This window comes from Teleopsis dalmanni, chromosome 2 (genome assembly GCF_002237135.1).
Source record: "Teleopsis dalmanni isolate 2A chromosome 2, ASM223713v2, whole genome shotgun sequence".
In the NCBI taxonomy this organism is placed as follows: Eukaryota; Metazoa; Arthropoda; class Insecta; order Diptera; family Diopsidae; genus Teleopsis; species Teleopsis dalmanni.
The window spans coordinates 131,926,998-131,947,680 of record NC_051847.1 but is presented as its reverse complement, the minus strand read 5'-3'; the positions used below and the strand labels follow the sequence as shown (position 1 = coordinate 131,947,680).

General features: G+C 26.2%; 1 protein-coding gene across 1 annotated transcript in view; it reads left to right on the top strand.

Moving 5' to 3' along the window:
* LOC119675721 (furin-like protease 1) overlaps positions 1–20,683 on the top strand; it is a 173,547-nt gene that overhangs the window by 69,484 nt on the left and 83,380 nt on the right. The window contains exon 4 of the mRNA XM_038086928.1: positions 6,556–6,604. The gene's annotated coding sequence lies outside the window, so the exon portion shown is untranslated. The remainder of the gene's footprint in view (positions 1–6,555; positions 6,605–20,683) is intronic.

Here is a 20,683-nt window from a genome sequence, read left to right as displayed (position 1 = left end):
TATTATGTGATATTATTCTTTAAATTTTAACTGCTTTTGTAGTATTTCAATTTTGTCCTTAATATATTATTTATTTAGAGGGGTTTTGAATAGTAAAGAAAGAAATAAAGGACAAACACAAAAATTTATTTTAATTTTATTGAAATTTGGCTGACCATACAACGCTGTTTCGAGTATTGTCAAGTACTCTTCATCAGTGGTCTTCGGAATAATCGAATTTTTATTTAATTAGTTTATAGTTCGTATATAATTTGTTTGGACTGCAAGTGCCAGGCTTAGAACTCGTGCCTGCAAATTAGAAGCGATGACTAATCGTGTTTATCCACAAGAAGCCAAGGCTGCACAAACTTTCAATGCTCAAATTTTTTCCTCTTTTCTTTCCTCTTTTGTTTTATTTCCGCTTTTCTTTTTTCCTCTTTTATTTTTTCCTCTTTTGTTTTATTTTCTTTTGTCTTTTTTTCTTTTATTTTGTTTTTTTTTATTATTTTATTCTTTTCTTATTTTTTCGTTTATTTCCTTTTCTTTTCTTTTTACATTTCATTTAATTTTTTTGCTTTTCTTTTGTTTTTTTCTTTCATTTTCATTTCTTTCATTTTCATTTCTTTCATTTTCATTTCTTCCAGTTTCATTTCTTTTCTTTAACTTTATTTTCTTCTTTTATTCTTTTCTCTTTTAAAGTCTCTCCACAATTCTTCAATTTTCCTTCTTTAACTGATTACATTCTCCATATTTTGGTTCTCCCCCTTTCGTTTCTCTATATCTTTATTTGGTTTATTTATGAGTTATTTAATTTCTTTCCACTTTTTTTATATTTGTTCTTTAAATGGCCTTTACTCTTTTCTTTTCTTTCAACTTCATTCTTTTCTTTCCACCTGGGTTTTGATCTTAATCTCTTTATCTGCTTTTTACAGTCCATAATTTTTAAATTGTTATATTTATTTTTCTCATAAAAATGTCCGGTATATGGACAACTGTCTTCTTATGTGCTAATTTATTAGAAATTTTTTGTTCTCAAATCGAAATTTTATTTTTGCATTCTTCTATCTTCTCCTTTGGTCTCTTTCGCTAGTTTCTTTTCGTTATTAAAGTTTGTAGGGTGTTTGTTGATTTCTTATTCCCAACTCTAATATAATTCTGTATGTAGGTATGTTTCAGGTCGTTAAACTCGGTTATTTCCTTGCTCCGGTATTTACTTGTTTATCCGAACAGGAAAGTATTGGTTATTTTGTGGTTTCCTTAGGCATTGGTTATACAAAAGCCATACCTTTTTCTATACGAATGCATATATTTATTTGTGGGTGAAAGTTGGGACTGAAATAAAAATTGGTTTCATCCACACATGCTAATAACCTGTGTTCTGGAAAAGATTTTATTAAATATATTCGATTGTTAGGTATTTTACATTTGTTTGTTTTAAACAAAAACTATTGAAGCATTTCCAGTTAAATTGTGTGTAAAAAGACCCTTGTTTCTGTTCTTCGATATTGAATTGTGTAAATATTGTGTATAATAAGTTTATTTAAAATTATTTTATTTAATTATTGTATGCTGATAACTTTTGGACTTATTTCAAATTATATTGAATACATATTATTTATATTAGTAAAAGAAGTTTAAAAATTAAATTCGTTAACTTATCGTTAACTTATCGTAGTTATGGCATTAAACAAATTTCAAAACTGTCTAATCACTGATTGTCTTCCTTTTTAGTACTCCTTAAACACTGTTATATATATTAATATTAAAATTGATGTAGGTAATAAAATAATTAGTTATTAGATCATGACCAACTAGCGTGTTCTAAGTTTTATGCTACGATTTTAGTACAGTTAGTTTGCATTAGTTGATTTTCTGCCATTTTTGGTGCTATTTCTTTCTACTTCTGTATTTTTTGGTACAATTGAGCTAAGTTGTGTATTAATTGCATGCATAAAGGAAGTGTAGAGGTTTAATTGAGCCTTATCTGTACAATACACTTGTCTGAATATTACATACATGTTTTTTGCTTTTTACTATTACTTGTTTGGAAAAATAGTGACCTATATACTATAATTTTGCGTTTCTTAAAAGGAACATAGACTATATTTTCTCATATATGCTTAAAAGACTTTATTACGATTTCTATTACCTTTATTTATATTATATAAATATATTTCTTTTTAATTTTATATTATTACTTTCAGCAAATATTATAAACTTATGGAGAAATGTTTACTAAAATTTACACTGTCTGTATCATGTTCTACTATTAAATATTCCTAATTTATATTAATAGTCTGTACTTAACAGTTTTTTAGTTAAAACTATTTTATTGTTAATACATATTATATAGCACTAATCTATTTTAATTTTACAAATACGAAAACATAAAAGTTTATGTAGCTTATATTTTAAAACATTTTCTGTACGAACTCATAATATTCAAAATAATAATAAATTTATTACCTAAATTTTGTTCACATATTCATAATCTGCATTTGTGCTGTAGACGCCTGAATTTATGCTATAAATTTGTAATATTATAAAATTTTTCAATAAGCCATACAAAAACACAGTTGTCCATATACCGGGTTTTGTTGTTAAGTATGTTGAAGGTTTTTTTTTGGGATTATTGAAATTTTATCACTTAATTTTGGATTATAAAATGTTATTACAAAATTTAATATTTACTATCTTAGCTTATGTATTTACAATACTTAAAGAATATTTAAGTAAGATTTATTTTAAAATTTGTTATTTAAAAAATACACTAAAAATTGTAATTTATTGGAGCGTTAGAAATGGAATATGTTGGGGTTATTTTGTTTTATTAACGTTTCTTTATTAAGATTAAAAATTTGTTGTATTGTAAACATTTTATTAAATTTTTTTTTTTTAATTTACTTATTTTATTTTATTATTTTTTTTGTGTAGATGAATAACAAATTATTCCTCCTTTCTTTTATGTGTGAGCGGAATGAAGAAATTTATTTCATGACTGCTGTAAATTGAATTTAGTAAATCAATTTATAATCAATGTGATAATAAAAAGTCTACTGATCTAATCCTGATTATTTAGGTCTATTTACAAACTTTGGAGTTACTGGACTCGTATACTGATAATCGAAGGGCACGAAGGAAAACGATGAGGGAATCTTTCATTCTACATTTCTAAAAGTGTCAATGTTTTTTACTTCTCTGTAATGATTGACTTATTCAATTATATTAATAAATTAAAGTTCTTAATATTTCACTTTGTTTCTGTCTTATCTTTGAGTTTAAGATTGAATCTGCATATCAGACTCCAAGTAATGCGCTAATGTTTTTTATCCATTAGTTTAGGACTTTTATTATGAGACGTTCCATTTCGTAAAGATTTGATTTTCTTATGGACTCGTACAAAAACCTTTTGTGATGTATGCTTTGTGATGCACATTTAGGTTTCAGTTTGAGTTTGAATATGTATATCAGACTCCACGTGGACTGCCTTTGCTTCTGTTTCATTATTGTAGGACCCTTATTACGAAACGTCCCACTACCTACTATAGATTTGGGTTTGCTATGTCCTCGTACATCGACCTCCTTCTACTGCACACTCTGCTTTGAGTTTAGAATTGACTTTGTATAGCAGACTCCATATAAACTGTCTATACTTCCGCTCTATTACTCTAGGACTGTTATTATTATCTTCTCATTTAAATATATTCTTACACAAGAGTTAATTAGTTTATTTTTCTGGACACTTTTGTAAAGTATTGGCCAATAGGTATAGGGTATTTTTTGTTCTCGTAGTAAATGCTGCAAAGATTGTTAGTTAGATGTCCGAGTCTCGGTGCATGCCTGATTACTAATCTATAAACGTTTAATTTATTTAAATAATAAATGCAAGTAAACGCAAACAAGATAAATATTAAGAAAAAATATTTTGCAAATGAAATATGAAAACTAAGCTTTCGAATTCGTGACGTAAAACAAAAATAAATTACAATAATAGATCAAATAATAGACAAATGAGAATAATAGACAATAATTATACACGTAGTATATTACATTAAAAACTAAGATTTTTTAATTAAGTATAATTTATTGGTTGACAATACAGGTGTTGCGAATATTGCTAAATATCTATCAGCAAACGTCTTTCACTAGATTGAAAATTAAGTTTTGGATGTGTGTTTTTTCTCTATAACTCTTTTTTCATTCGGAAATAGAAAAATCGTGATGAAAAATAAAAATTTTAATTAAAAAAAAAAATTATGTAAAAATATAAATTTAAAAAATACATATCTAGCAAAAAAGATTAAAAATAATAAAAAAGCATTGCATTTTTGTGTGAATAATGTGCGATACTCATACGCAGAGTGTCCTTAAGATGCAGCACAAAAGTTACTCATACGCACAAGTGCATTTTTGCTGCAAATTTAGACAAGAGTTTTGTCTTTGTGCTTAATGTGGCCATGTACTTGTTAACACTTTCTTGTTTTATTGTTGTTGGTTTTATAAATTTTTCTATATTCTACAGCTGCGTAAAATGTTTTGAAATATATCTTTATGTTTTTTAGTTTTTGTTTCTTACTCAGCGTTTGTATTTCCAAGTGTATCTGAGAATAAAAAAGTAAACATTTCTACGCGACTTAAAGCTACTTTTGTGAGGATGAACAAAGTTGTACGTTTAAAAAAAATGAAATAATATTACAAATTGGGTGTGAAAGCAGCGATTTTCAATGCTTACTAAAGTTTCTTTAACTAAGAAAGTTTAGATGCGCTGCAAGAAACTTTTTTTGTCTTCTTATAAGTTGTTAGATAAGAGTAGACAGAAATATATCAATATGCGTTTAAGACAAAATTTGTATGCTACACTATTGCATACGAGTATATAAGGAAATTGAAAATAGATAATAAAAAATCTTGATTTAATAAGATTATTATTGAATGCCTTGTTCAGTGTTTAGTTTAAGAATTCGATGTTATTAGTTGCTCCTTTTTTATTTTACTTATAATATGTAAGTTTCGTCTTAATCGCTTGTAGCGTACTTACTCTGCGAATATATGTATTGTAAACGTCATGGATTGCATAAAGTATTTGTTTAATAAAAAAATTTCTAAGCGGACATTTTGTTCTTCAGTAGTTTAAAGTTTTTAAGTACAACTTTTACTTTCTTGCTTGTTATGTACTTACTAATATTTTTTGTTTCTATTACTTTTAAGATATTTCTTTCGCAGTAAATGTATTTTCTTTTAAATTATAAGAACAGCATCACAATTGTTAAAATTTGATGATGCAAAGATAAATAATGAAAAATTTTTACTTTAATAGAAATAAACGAAAATTGAACTTTCTGAATATTTTTAAGGATTAAAAAAAACTATATCTTGCTAAAATTTAATATGACATTTGCATTACAAAGTGCATGGAACGCCAATAGTTCCATGTTGTGAGTTATTATATAATTAGAAAACCGTCTACTATTTGGTTTCAGTTTCAAAGCTAAAACAGCGTATATGTATAGAGAGTTAATATATAGTAATGGAGTAAATAGAGTGTAAAGTAAATATATAGTATTTCAATAATATATAATAATATATATAAAACTTAATTGCGTATGTTTGTATACTCTTATAGGATCTAACCATTTATTAGTGATACATCTGTTTAATTACACTTATCAGTACCATGCCATGCCATATCAGTACATACGTTTAGGAAATTTGGTTTATCTTGCATTTTTTGTTCAGTTTTAGCTTAATTTAGATTATAAAATATTTTGGTTAGAACTATTAAAACTCATGAAACAAATTTTTCTTGAATGTTTTGAGATAAAGCATAGAACTTATAATATTTTAATGTAATTTTTAAAAAACATTATTTATAATTGGCATTCAGATATATAATAATAAATATATTTACGTGTTTTTTAATGAATTTTATTATTATTTTTATTGACAAGTTAATTATTATTTATAAATATTATTAATTATTAACAAAAGTTAAGATGGTTTAATAATAATTACATTTAAAAACATTTTTCATGTTTTTTATGGTGATTGTTCAAGAGACGATGGTGATTGTTAGGACGAATAAAAATTTCTGTTCGAAACAATTATTGCAAAATGAGTAAAAAATTTCGAGCATTAGTCCTGAAGATAGAAAAAAAAATGAAAAGGTCAAAGAAATTGTTGTATAAAGTAATTAGTTTTTGTTACATATTTAATCCAAAAATAATTGACACACAAAAAAGTCCAAAATCGTTAGTCATTAAAACAGAACATAAGTTGTAGATGTATGCGATAGTACGTATTAAATTAGTATTGCAAACCCATATTTCTTACTATTATTATTATAAAAATTTATTTGTTGCTGTTTTTAATTAATTAATTTATATTTATGAGTAATTAATATATATAAGGATGGATTATTTCCTTAAATTACTCAATTTCAAGATTATTATTTATTCACAATTACGAAATATTTATAGGCAAATATTTGCCAGTATACCTTATGCACCAATTAGAAATTAATCAGTAAACAAATATAGCTAATTATATAAATATTTTTTTATTATCTTATCTTTTCAGATACGAAAACAAATAAACATAAGGCACAAACAGTTTTGCATAATAAAAGGTAAGTGAAATAATCGTTTGCATTTCCGTAAGTGTTTTTAGGCGCAAAAGTAAATGTGGAGTGTTTTCAAATCTGTGATTCCCTTTCTTATACGATTCTTATTATTATATGTACATTTGTTGGTTTAACTAAAAATGTAAATAACTGAAATTCATGTAAAAATCGGTTCATCCGAGACGCATCCTATTCCTTCTTTTAAAACCATCGCTATTGCTAATTCTTCTTAGTAAACACAATTTCATTAATGTTTTTTAAACATTATTAGGAGCCGTCATGTTTAATATCTTCTCGACTTTTCAGTTATGGTTCTATATTGAATTATATATTGAATATATGGCCACATTCAAAGTTATAAAGGCTGTAATGTGACTACTTGCTCTGAAACCTAGTCTCCTTTTTGTATTTTATTACGTTAAAAAAGAAGTCAGTGATTTTCTTTAATATTTTATTTTTTTTAACCAAGTAAAAATTAAATTCTGGAAAATCGTAGATTTTCTGCTTTACACCCCGTTGATTTTAAGCACCTGCAAACTACCATTTCGTTAACATTTTTTTACTAAATATTTGTAATTTTACTGCATTTTCACCAGTTGCTACTTTTTTTAAGTTCTTTACTGGTTACTGGCGATTTACGTCTACTCTCGTTATAAAAAGCAGTAAAGCTATACGACTACTAATAGGTGAAGTAATAAATAGCACGTTGAGGTAGGTAATATTCAGTTAACTTGTGCATAGTCAGGGCCATGAAAAAGTAACGTGCAATATAGTACACATGTAAGTTTAGTAGAATGTGTAAAAATTTGCAATAAAGTTTTATGTATTAACAATTTTAAAAGATTTAAAATTTATTTGCAATAAAAATCAATTTTAGAACTTTTACTATATATAGAACTATGATGTTATTATTTAAATTTTAGCTCTTACGATTATTGTTATTTTTTTGGTAAAATTTGAAATTCTGCAAATAAAAAAAAGTTGATAAAAAAATAAAAAAAGTTGTTAAGATGCGTAGATACATCGGTGGATATGTTTTCTGTGAATACACTGTATAAGCGAACGTATGCAATTCACACAACCACTTTAGTTTTAATGAAAATTTCCGAAAAACATATATATATCTAATAAATACAAATCGAAATAAAGCGATTACAACGACAGAAGTGTCTAAAAAAATAACGAGCTACGGGTGAGAGAGAGAGAAAGAGAAAGAGAAAAAGAGAAAGAAAAAGAAAAAGAGGGAGAAAGAAAGAGAGAGAAAAAGAAGGAGAGAGGGAGAAAGAAAGAGAGGGAGGAAGAAAGAAAGAGAGAGGGAGATGAAAAGAGAAAAAAGAGAGAAGGAAAGAGAGAGGGAGAAGTAAAGAGAGAGGGAGAAGTAAAGAGAGAGAAGAAAAGAGAGAGAGAAGAAAAGAGAGAGAGAAGAAAAGAGAGAGAGAGAGAAAGAGGGAGAGCAAGAAAAAGGTAGAGAAAGAGAGAGTCAGAAAAAAAGAGATAGAGAAAGAGAGAAGGAGAGAAAATAAAGACAGAAAGAAAGAAAAAGAGAGAAAAAAAGAGAAAAAGAAAAAGAGAAGGGAAAGGGAAAGAGAGAAAAAATAGAGGAAAGACAGAGGGAGAAATAGAGACACAATGAAAAAGAAAGCGAGTGTGAGAGAAAGAGGTAGTGAGACAGACAGAAAGAGAGAAAAAGAATCAGAGAAAACAATAAGACATAAAAAAAAATGAGCTGAGAGAAAGACAGAAATATAATGATAGAGAGCAAAAAGAGAGAGGAAAAACAGAAAACGGGAGCAAAATAGAATATGTATGGAGAAGAAAATAGGGAGAGGTGAATGAAAATAAAGATAAAAAAGAGTGAGAGGTAGAAACAGAGAAGGAAAAAGAGGATGAAATGAATAGAGGGTTAAAATTGATCGAAATCTAAAAAAGGATAGTTGAATACTATTAGTAAGAAAAATAGGAAAACATAGATCAAAATATAAAAAGATAGTTTAATATTATAAGCAAGAGAATGCAAAAAGTAACAATTATAAATAATTAATGCTGACACAAACAAAGGCAAATAAAGAATATAACGATATATCACGATCACAGAAATATGTGTTCCGTTTTTTTGTGTATTATAAACAGGAAAGTAAATCTTAGAGAAGAAATAAAAGTTGAAGAAATTAAAATAGGACAGATTAATAGCCAAATGCAAATCTGAAAGCAAGCGTGAAGCAAAAGTTTAAAAATGATCTGATACAAAATATTAATAAAGAGATTTAAAACATTAGATGAAAGTGTTTAACGTCCCTAACTTCGTAATAAATAAATAAATAAATAAAAGAGTTAAAATTGTTGATTTAATATTATACAAATTTAGACAGAGTTATTGGAGCTCGAAAACAACGACAAAGTTGACGGAACTTTCCACATGGAAAAATTAGAATGGATTGCTCGTGTGTGTTTTAAAAATAGACTACAATTATAAAAAATGCTAAACTCAAAGCTCCTAGACCTGAGGAAAAAAGTGAGCCTCTGCAAGCAATTAAACGATAGTCTGTGATTAAACCAAAAGGAATGAGAAGTATTGGAAAATATGCAATGCTTTGAAATAAGATGTTCTCGTTCTTTTTAACCTTAAATCAAATGAATGTGATATAAAAGAGTTATTACTGAAAATTAAATATTTGAAAAATTCTTAAGTTACGGTAGTAGTTTGATACATAGTTGCTCATTTACCATTAAAGAAAACCATTTCCGATTTGTATGTATATTATAAAGTATTGAGAGTATAAATATAATGTCTTACGCTTTCTGTATATTTAGTAAAATTGTTAGATTTTATAATGTGAAAAACCTCGCCCTTTCAGTTTCAGCCAGCACTTTAATAAAGAAATTAGCAAAATTCAATTCCGGATATCAGTTTTTTTTCGAAATAATGAAATTCTATAGTACAGTATTTTAGTACGTCCCAATCTACTATTTGTGATTGCCGATCTGGACTTGGCAATCACGTACCTCTCTATAATAAAATTAATTTTTAAATCTATAATTTCACTGATTAAAACCATATTTAAGTCAAAGTTTTTACATTTTCCGTAATCACTATTTTATGACTATGCTTTGTCTATGACATAAACTACTGCTGCATTGTACAGCTAATAAAACACTTTTCATCGCTTGAGAAGAATCCTTATCGTTGTTGATTGAATGTCCTTTTAATAAATTTATGTTCTATCCAAAATTTTAAAGTTACTTGGAATATTGTTCAGTATTTTACTCTTCTGTATATCAAAAAAGTCTTAGCTTAAGAATATTAAACTTTTTTTATTCTGTTCAACTTAATATCGACGTAAGAGACTTTCAATATTTCATTTACTTTATACAGTCATTTCCTAACAGTTTTTGGAAAAAAAAATTCAGACAAACTTTTAAACTATTACTACAAAAATCTACAAAAAAAAAAAATAAATAATAAAAAAAATAAAAAAATGCCTTTAACAATAACTTGAAGAAAAAAAAGAACAAAACAATGTTAAAATATTGAACACATCAACAAGGTTGTCAGTTGCAATCTGTGCCTGTACGCAGGGCTTCGTCGTACTCACGTCCTTATGAAGCCACTTTTTCCCTATAAACATTCATGGCATAAATTCTAAAGCCTCTGACTTTGCATGTTGCCTGCCTCTTATTTATATTTTTTTTATGCATGTTCATACATGTTCATACATGTTTACACATATGTATATATACAACCGTAAAGACAGCATTTATGTGAGCTTACATTATTACTTTATGAAGTTTTCTTTTCGGCAGCTTTTTGTTTTGTCAGTTTTGTCAGTTTTGGACCAGCCAACTAGTATACCCTATGCCATTATACATATAAGAGTTTAAGGACTTTTTGTTTTCTTAAATCCTAAATTTATAATATTATAACATTTTTTCTGGACCATTTTCTGGTTTGCATAACATTGTGTAGTGTTTTGCATAAAGGCCAAGACGTGTGCTTCTTGCTCTTTATTTCATTGAGATGTTTAACTTAAAGCTAACTCAATAAATGACAGCATGTGTTAGAAATTTTATATCTGAGTTTATTGTTTAAGTGTTGTATGAAAATATTTTAAAATATATCTGAAAAATCGTTTAATTTTTTTCCCTATAAAGATTAACTGACGTGCCAGCGACAGTGCCTGTGATTGGTGACCAGGGACATATTTGTGAATATTGGCAAATTATAAGCTGGTTCCTTTTATATGCTGCTTTGATTTATGTGCGAAATGTACTCATAGTCCCAGGAGATAAAAATACTGAGTTCGAAAAATTTTTGAATATTAACTTTTTTATTTTTTTTTTCTTTTTGATACCTTGGGATAGCTGAATATTTTGTTTTAAAATTGTAATGCTTCAAATTCTGGCTTGAGTTTAACGGTTTCAAAGACGAATTTCCATGACTACCTTTCAGCTGTTACGTGTAGGGACTTTTAACTTGTTTTTCAATTTTTTTGTGTATATTTTAACTAATAATTTGGGTAAGGGTTTATGTAGCTTTTATGCAAATTATTTTGGCATTCATTCAAATTCACAAACAAAAAAAAAAATAAATAATAGACAGCAAATGTAACGTAGGGTAAAGTTTGGTTCAATTTTTGAGTTTATGCAAAATAGTGTCAGTAAGTAATTAAAAAAAAAATTAAATAAAATAAAATTAAAAAAAGGAAATTTTTAAAATTTAAGATTTACGTTTATTTTTTAAAATTATATTGAAAATATTATTTGTATCGTATTGAATATATGGTTTTATCGAAGGACTTTAAGGAATTGTATGATAGTCATAAGCGTTTGCGACTAATTAATATTGCCTCAAAATATCAGTGATATTGGTAAACATCTACAGTTTTTTAATAAGTTTTTAAATAAAAAATATGTTTATTAAAATCAAATTTTAATCAATTATTATTATTTATAACCTAGTGTCATTTTTTTGTAGCTTTATAATTTTGAAATCAAGCTGCATGTTTAATTAAGTAGAATATTTTGGAAAGATTTATATTTGGAATGACTGCCATGCTCATTATTTCGTCGACTTTTTAGTGAAATTGTGTTATGTATAATAGAAAAATTTATTTATATTTAAAAATGTTCCTTAAAAAATGGTTACGAATTTAAATTTTTTGTTAATCAATTTGTAATAAAAGAAATTTACTGAAAAATGTATATATATACAATTAAAAAAAACAAAAAAAACCAAAAAATAAAAAATAAATTCAAATGTATTTAATATAAGAAAATTTATTATTGACATTTCGTCTATTCTGCGTTATAAAATTTAACAATTTTCATAATTTTTGGAAAAAACCTATAAACATTTCAAACACCAATGCTGCCATTTGATTTGGTATATATGTTATACCTTAATAAGATACTTATGTTTTCTAAAAATTTGTATAATAATAATTCCAACAATCTAACTGTTTTTGTTTTACATTTATAAATACCCAAAATAATTAAACGTTTTTAGGGCATTTACAATATAAATTAAAAAATAAATAAAAACGAAGCATACTTTGTGGAGCTTAAAAGAACAAAGAGCAATAAATGCTAACAAGGGTAGCAATGCAAAAACCAAATACATTAAAAAACACTTAAAACGACACAATAAATTAAAATTCCTCATACAATTCTTAATAATTTCATGTATTTCAGTTGCAATAAAGCAAATATTCTCCTCACCTGGAGCAATACACACCGCATATAAAGAATCTAATTTGATTAATATAAAAAATTTATGAACTCATACGAGAAGGACTAAGAGAACGAAAAAAATATTCTATATACAACATTTTTTGTATCTTTTACCGTTGTTATTTTATTATTGTTTTATTATGGTTTTTAATGTCACAGAAAAGTGGTATCAGGTGGTTGTAGAGCCTCAAGGCAACAGTGGCACAGAGACAACACGCAAATATAAAGAGTAAAGTATTAACTGGTATTACTCGTACCCACAAGGATGTGAATTGGAAAAATATACACATTTATATGGTATTTCTTTGTATTCGATGAATAAAGTATGTTGTCATTTGAGAAATTAATTTCCCAATTGAATTTCGTTATGGTTAAATTAACTATGTATATATTTATTCTCAAGGAACGACTAAGTAAATTTTGTATATTAGAGAATGTGTGAAAAAAGAATAAATATTTTATATATTTGAAATGAAAGCGATAAAAATGGAGAGTATGCGAGTATGAAATATATAAATTATTTCCAGTATTTAAGCAAGATTCCTTGTAGAATACAAATAATAAAAAATTAAAATAAAAGCGATTAAAAATAATTCCATTTTAAAGTAAAGAAAAAAAATTGTAAATAAATAGAAATTAAATAGCATAGCATGATTTTAGGAGTATGAGTCTGTTATTTTTAGTATGGTTGCAACATTACGGGAAAGCACATTTCAAGTCGAAACGAACTCAACCTGCCCGAATAGTACACTCCCTTCACCCGCTCATCAGCAGCAAAAAGCTCAACATAAAGAATAGAGTTAGCATATTTAAGCAGATTATTAAACCAGGACTACTTTATGGCAGTATAGCGTTTTGCCAAGCGCAAAACTTAACTTTAAAAATACTTCAAAGAGGGCAAAATATTGCCTTAAGAAAACTAGTTAACGCCCCATGGTAAGTAAGAGGAGCGAATATCCACAGAGATCAAAGAGTCGATTCAGTGGAAAAATACATTAAAGATCGTGCTCTGAAACTGTTCAATATAATTGACAGTCACAAAAATCCAACACTCAGCATCCTAAAAATACAGCGAAATTTGATAAACACAGGCAGATACAAAGACATCAGATCCATCATATTATAAAGTCCCGTATTAAGTTATTCTTAGTGTGACTTAAAACTGTCCACAGATAAAATAAAGTAAAGGTGCTGATTCACCAACTCAGACATCTGAATATCAATAACATTACGGGAAGATTTCTGTACCAGCCTATTTAGATCAGTTATGTTCACGTCTCTCAAAAAGTGATTTCCAATCACTTTTAAATAATTTTTGTTGCGTAAGACGAGTTTTAATACATTTTTTAATATTTTGTTTATAAAAAATGAGAAATTACACAATTAATATCCTAAAAAACACAGAAAAATATATATATTACTATTATATGTCTTGCTTTTTTCTTTTTCTATTAAGTGCTTCGTGAAACAGTCTAAGTTTACTACATCTACTAGCATATATCTTCTAAAGATTACTTTTTCCTTTGCCACTATTTTTATTTGAGCACTAGAATAAGAGAACACTGATTTGCCATTGGAATATCTTTACCGGGTTTCCAAAAAGGATCTTTTATGATCTTCACACTATTGTATTATTTGTTCGAATAATGTTAAACCATTTTTTCTATTCTGATTGGGTTATGGAACGCTACAAAAATAGTTGTTATGATAAATGTGATCAAGAAGCGATAGAGTGCTAAATCTGTATGATGGATGATCTATTCAATCGGTATTTTGTAATCCAAAAGTCAGTTGTTTGAAACCAATTTTAAAAATTCTCATTGTTGTGGTGAAAAATTTGGATTGATACATTATCATTATACCGTCTGTCACTGCTCAGTGCAATCTAATATATATAAATTTAAGGTTAAACACCCGTTGCAGGGTAATTCGTTTTGTAGATCCAAAAGTAGGTTTAAATATAACTAACTTGTGATTCGGAGAAAATTTTATTTCAGTCCATATGTTTGGACTTTTTGAAACTATTTTTGATCTTTGCTACGCATGTAGTATCCTTTATATAACACTATAAGAAAAACAACAGTGGTAACAAACTGCATTATCTTGTGGTCAATTCACAATAATATTAAATTATGATATACATCCTTGGAATATTTCTAGTACAAAAACGCCAAAACACAGGATATATTACGCGGCTTGTGACACCTGTGGTGGTCCTATTGAAAGAATATATCTCATATCCATATCTTCAATTTCAGAAAATTAGTGAAAATTGAATTTATGATTGCGAAAAATGTATAAGGTTTAAAAAAAATATTAAAAAAAAAAACTAAAAAAGTATCTGCATAATTAAATAAAATAAATTAATTAAATTATTTACTTCAAATTCTATATATTTAATACTAATTAAATTATGAAACACGAGTGTAGATACAAAATCTTTACTAAATCAAGAAATAAAAAACAAATCATAGACACATAAAAACACCAAATTATATGTTAAATTAAATTGAAGAAAAAAATTGTTGCAGTAATAAAACTTATAAATAATTTATGTATTAAAAATATTAAATAACCGCTCCCTATGTCCTGACTGGATTATTGTTTATCATTTCATCAGACTTAGCAACAATTGACTTCATATCTGCATACCTCCCCGAGGAGCCTGTAACCATTCTGAGATTTGATAACGCAGTGTTGTTAAGCCTGTCAATTTTTGTAAATAATTTCAGGGCTCTATCCTTTATGTATTTTTTGATCTAATCGATCTTGCTATCCCTGAGGATTTCATTCGTCCTAATGTACCATGGTACCTTGAAAAGTCTTATCAGAGTCTGGCTTTGTGCAATTTTTACGTGGCGAATAGTATTGTTTGAGACCTTGCTAAACGCTATATATCCCTATAGAAGTGACGATCGAGTTATTTAGTTATATAACAGGTTCTTGTTCTTAGCATTGAGATTTTCATTTTTGAAAATATAACTATATATAATATAATATATAAATAGTATAGAAGATGTAATTTTATATTTGATGTATGCTTTTAGAGGCAAAATAATGCAACATTTTAACAAATTGTATTTTAGCAGTTCAGCAAATAACAGATCAATAAATAACATATATAATGTTTAATTAACTATTAAATAACATATAATAACATTTATATTCACAATAACATAAATATTATCTCTAAGATGTAGTTTTTTTAGTTGTCTGCTTTTAGGGGCTAAAACAATTTGTAAGGTTAAATTTTATAAACGTAAAACACCATTAAATTTATGTAAAACAAAAAAGAGAAAAGTTATTTTTTTATACAATAGGGAATTGGGATATATGGGTGAATCGAACACTATGCAGTAATAAAGACATAAATTAATAAAGATAAACTTGTCTATCTAATAAATGAAAATTTCTATTAAAATAAATAATTAATAAATTTTTTAAGTATGTTTACATAATATATTATTTATAATTTAATATACTACATGATTTTTGTTTGTTTTATTTAATTAATTTTGTTTATATAATATAAGGTGCTTCATTAAAAATGCGAAACACATAAATAATTTTTTTTGCACCTCTTTTTTTATTATTAATTTAAATTGCTGTCAGTGGTGCATATTAGATAAATAAAATCAATATATTTATATTAAATCGCTTTATGGCAGGAACAGCAGCAGTTTGAATAAAATTATCAAATCCAACATTTCAAGGCAAATATTAATAAACGCAGATACTCATGTGCAATGCACCATGCATATTCGAGCATAAACATGCACATTTTGGCATAAATATTGTAAATATTAGACATTGAGTTAAATTTAACAATAAATAATGCAGAACAGAATTTCGAAATGATGTCGCTGTTGCAATTAAAATTTAATTAATTTTTAGTGTTGTTTAATGAGAAATTTAATTTAATTGTTTTTTAATTTCCGCCAACCAAGTAATTATTTTTTTTTTATTTGTATTGTTTATATTATATTACTGAAGTTTTTATATAAAGTTAAAATAATTACTTTGTTATAGTTTCAGTCTCACTTTGTGTCGTAATGAGATTTCTTTTTTGATTTTGAAATATTTTTTAAATGTTACTCTGAATTTCTTTTTAAACTTATTATGATAAATTTTTTATACAAATTTTTCTCTTAAATTCAAATTTTTTGTTATGAACCTTATGTTACAATTTTAATAAATATAATATAATATAATATTTATTATAATATATTTTAATAAATTTTATTAAATTCATATATAAATATATAATGTTAATATAATATTAATTTTATTTTTATTTTTTTTTCAGGTAAATTGAAATCAATTAAATTCTGATAATAGTAAGTTTTTTATTCAAAAGTAATTTTTTTTATTATTTTCATTTTATTGTTTTCATCACATTATTTAATCGTATTCTCATATATTTGAAGTTTCTTAAAATTCAAATAAATCTATTAACACATCTGTTTTTAATTCTTTTTTGGGTTTGTACAGTTAAAAAAAAATGTAAAATTCTTTTTATTTTTTCTCTAACGTAATCAGTCGTGTGAACATCACACATCATAAAAATGAATGCATTTTTTGTATATGCCGAAAAAAATTAAGAGTAGTTTTTTAGGCGCTTAATATGCAAATAAATCATTACTAGATTTCTAGCATGAAAAAAAGTTGCTATTAATACTCGCTACATATCGCTACAGTGTAGTTAACAGTTTTCTATTATTTTGGTAGATTTTTTTTTTAATTTTTCACATAAATTGATATTTTTTAGTCCTTGTATTGTTATAGTTTTTGCAAGTTTAGCATTTTTACAATTGTTGCATATTTTCAGTGAGAACATTTTACAATTATTTACATGTTGTTGAGCACATCCATCAATATCAATTTTTTCCGTAACACTTGTGCAACACATCAATTACTTAGTACAATATTGCCTTCTAAAACCTTTTACAAAGGTTTTTTTTCTTGATTTTTTATGAGCATTTAAAATCCTTTTTAGTTTTTGATAGTAGGGCTAAGGCTTATAAACTTTATATTTTGTAACTAAGTTTATACAATTTTAGTAATGTTTAATAAAATTAAACAAAAAAAATTGTTATAAGTTAAAATATAAAGTTTCCTGCCCCTACACCTTGTTTAATTATTTATACAAGATATATATTACAAGAGTATTATGCTTTTTTTATTTAATGTTAAATTAGAACTCGAAACTGCAAAGATTTAAAAAGTTTCTTTTGGCCTTTTTTTGCTGCATCTTTTAGGCGACCAAAAAACTCATCCATAAGATTTTTTATTCTTAAATAGCAAGACTTCACGAATAAAAAAATTTATTTCTTTGGTTATTTTTAATAAAAAAATATATGTATCTGCAATTCGTAGAATAAATAGTTATATAAAAATAGGTATATAAAAATTAAAAACTAAAGTAAATTTTACATTTAAGTACAATCACTCAACAAAATAAAAATAATCGTCTTGGTTTATTGCAAATATTGCATCTACTAACTTCTCGTTCTAATCTTTGAAAAGCAATTTAATTAAATGCCTTTTACTAAAGGAATTCAATTTTCAACCAATAGTAAATCCAGATATTACCTTCCTTGTCAGATTTGTATGATTCGTCCAAAAATAACTGATTTATACTAATAATTTTTTGCACAACAATTTTTTTTTTTTACTCATTTACTTAGTAGTTCATTTTTATTCAATTAAATAAATTCAATGCCAGTTTTTTGAACTTTTTACAATTTTATAGTATATATTGGATAATGTCTCTGACATGTTTTATAAAAATATTGCAATTTAACTATCATCAAATGTGACAAGGGTTAGTTTTACTATGCTTATTTGATAAAATAAAATTTTATTCAATTAAGAGAATATAAAAAAGAAATTGGAATTTATTTTGCAAATATATTTATTTATTACATTTTTTAAACGCTGCCTATATGACGAGTATATTCTAAAAGCAATTTATATAATATTCGTTTTTATAGCAATGAAAAAGTAATATAGATAAATAATTAAATACCTTAGTGAAATTCACAATATACAAAAAAAAAATTTAAATATTTAATCGTTACCAAAAAATTAATTTACACGAGTCGATTATAAAGCTAATCAGAAAAATAAAAACATTTTAAATATAATACAAAAAACACTATTAAATAAAAAATGATTAAAAAAATATATCTGATTTGTGTTTAATTCAATTCCACTTAATCATCAATTCATCAATCTGATTTTCATTTAACACAACTTTGAATTTTATTTATATTTTAATTGCAAGTAATATTTTAATTAGTTTAACAGAAAAAATTTTTACAGAAAAAATAATTTTTTACTTGCACTTTTATTTTATATCCTTCCATTAAAGTTAATATTATAATTGTTGCATTTTATGTTTTCAATTTCCATTTAAATAAATGGAAATCATTTATTAATCAAAGCAGATCATATTATTTTTTTTCAATTATTGTACAGATTTTTATTAAGTGCATTATATAATTAAAATATATTTGGAAAAAAGAATAAATTATATGACTTTGTTTAAATTTCGTTGGGCGAAATACTGAAATGTTTTTGTGTTGCATATAACATTTCAATTCAAATATTCTTTTAATGAGGCACGGCATTATTATTAGGTTAGGCTTGTCCTCCCCTTTTCCTCCTCCTCCTTCTCTTCTTCTTCCTCTTCCTTTTCCTCATCCTCTTCCTCCTTCTCTTCCTTCCCTTCTTTCACTTCTTCCTCTTTCTTCTCTTCTTCTTTTTCCTTCTTTTCCTCTTCCTTCTCTTCCTCTTTCTCCTTCTCATCTTTCTAAAAAAAACGTTTTGATTCCACATCATTGAAATAGTTGGTAGAAGAACGGTCATGTTAGAATCAGCCGGATGCATTAATAAAATTAAGTATCAGGTCAATGCTATTGCTGGAAATATTGCATTAGATGTGGTTCTTAATGAGCCTGGACATAAACAAAACAGGTTTTTCGATATCTTTTCTTCGAGAGCTGGTTGACAGGATTGTTATCTTAGTATGTTAAAACTTCCGTTACTCTTGCTTTTATTGAGTGCGGCTATATATTGTATTTTCTTCTGCACGCAAAATTTAAGCTATGTTGAATTTTTTTATAGTTTGCAGTTCAAATGCACCTATCAAGTTTTTGATAGCAACTTGAACCCTATTAACGTAGAAACGAAATTGACACTGCTGACGGATAGAACAACTTCCAGGTATTTCAATGTCTACAAAATATTATTGACAGTAGTTGAAAAGTTTTATTGCATTCACCCTATAGTCCGGACCTTAAACCGCCTGACTACTGTTTGTTTCGGAGTCTGTAAAACTTTCTTAACGGTAAAAATTGGTCAGCGGAGCAATCGCTGAAAAGCTCTTGGCCTAGTTTTTTAACGATCGATCACAGGTTATAGATAATAAAGGCCAATATATACTTAATTAAATTTAATTTTCAACAGAGAAAATTTTTATTCAAAAATATATAAAAAACCGTGGGTATTTTTTATATCACTTAATCTATTACACGTATATGACTTTTATTGACTTTTGTTTCTATCTATACAGTTTTCTAAATCAATTTTTTGCTTACATTGGTCCATAAGATATTGTTATTTATCAGGCAAAAAAATCTCATCAACATATACACACATTTGTCTATGGTTTCCTTATATGGTTTTTACAACAAATCATTAGTATGTGGCACTGGGTAGAAAAATGTATAAAATGTAGGACGTTCGGATATGTCTAAATATACCTTAAATGGTTCTTACATATATGAATGCTTCAGTATTTCGTATTTACCATCTCTATATTTAAACTTAGTAAGCTTTCGCCTCTGAAACTCTAAAGCACATTAATGCTTTAATTATCACTTTATTTAATTAAATTTTTTTTTTTTAAGATAAATAGAGTTTTGTGTAACTATAGAAACTGTGTGAAACTTTATTTTTGTTTAATATATAAATTTGTACTATATTCCATAATACCTTGAAATATTGATGTGCAATACTTATATACCTACTTTAATATATAGACTTTTTTCATGTAAGCAAATATGGTCTGAGATCGGGAACCTAGAGAAATTGTCAGGTTTGTTTAAAGTCTTTAATTGTCTGTGTTATTTAAGCAAACTCTTCAGGAAAAACACAATTTATCTTATAGGTTATGCTTGACATTGTAAAAAGATTAATATTAGTCATTTTACTCAGTTATTTTAATATGGATGTTATTAATATCACGACAACAGCAATTATGTGGACGTTTTTAATATCTGTTCTTCTTCTGCTTTTCCGCAAAACTTACTGCCTTATACGACTGCTCCCAGACTGACTTTTCCCAATCTATAT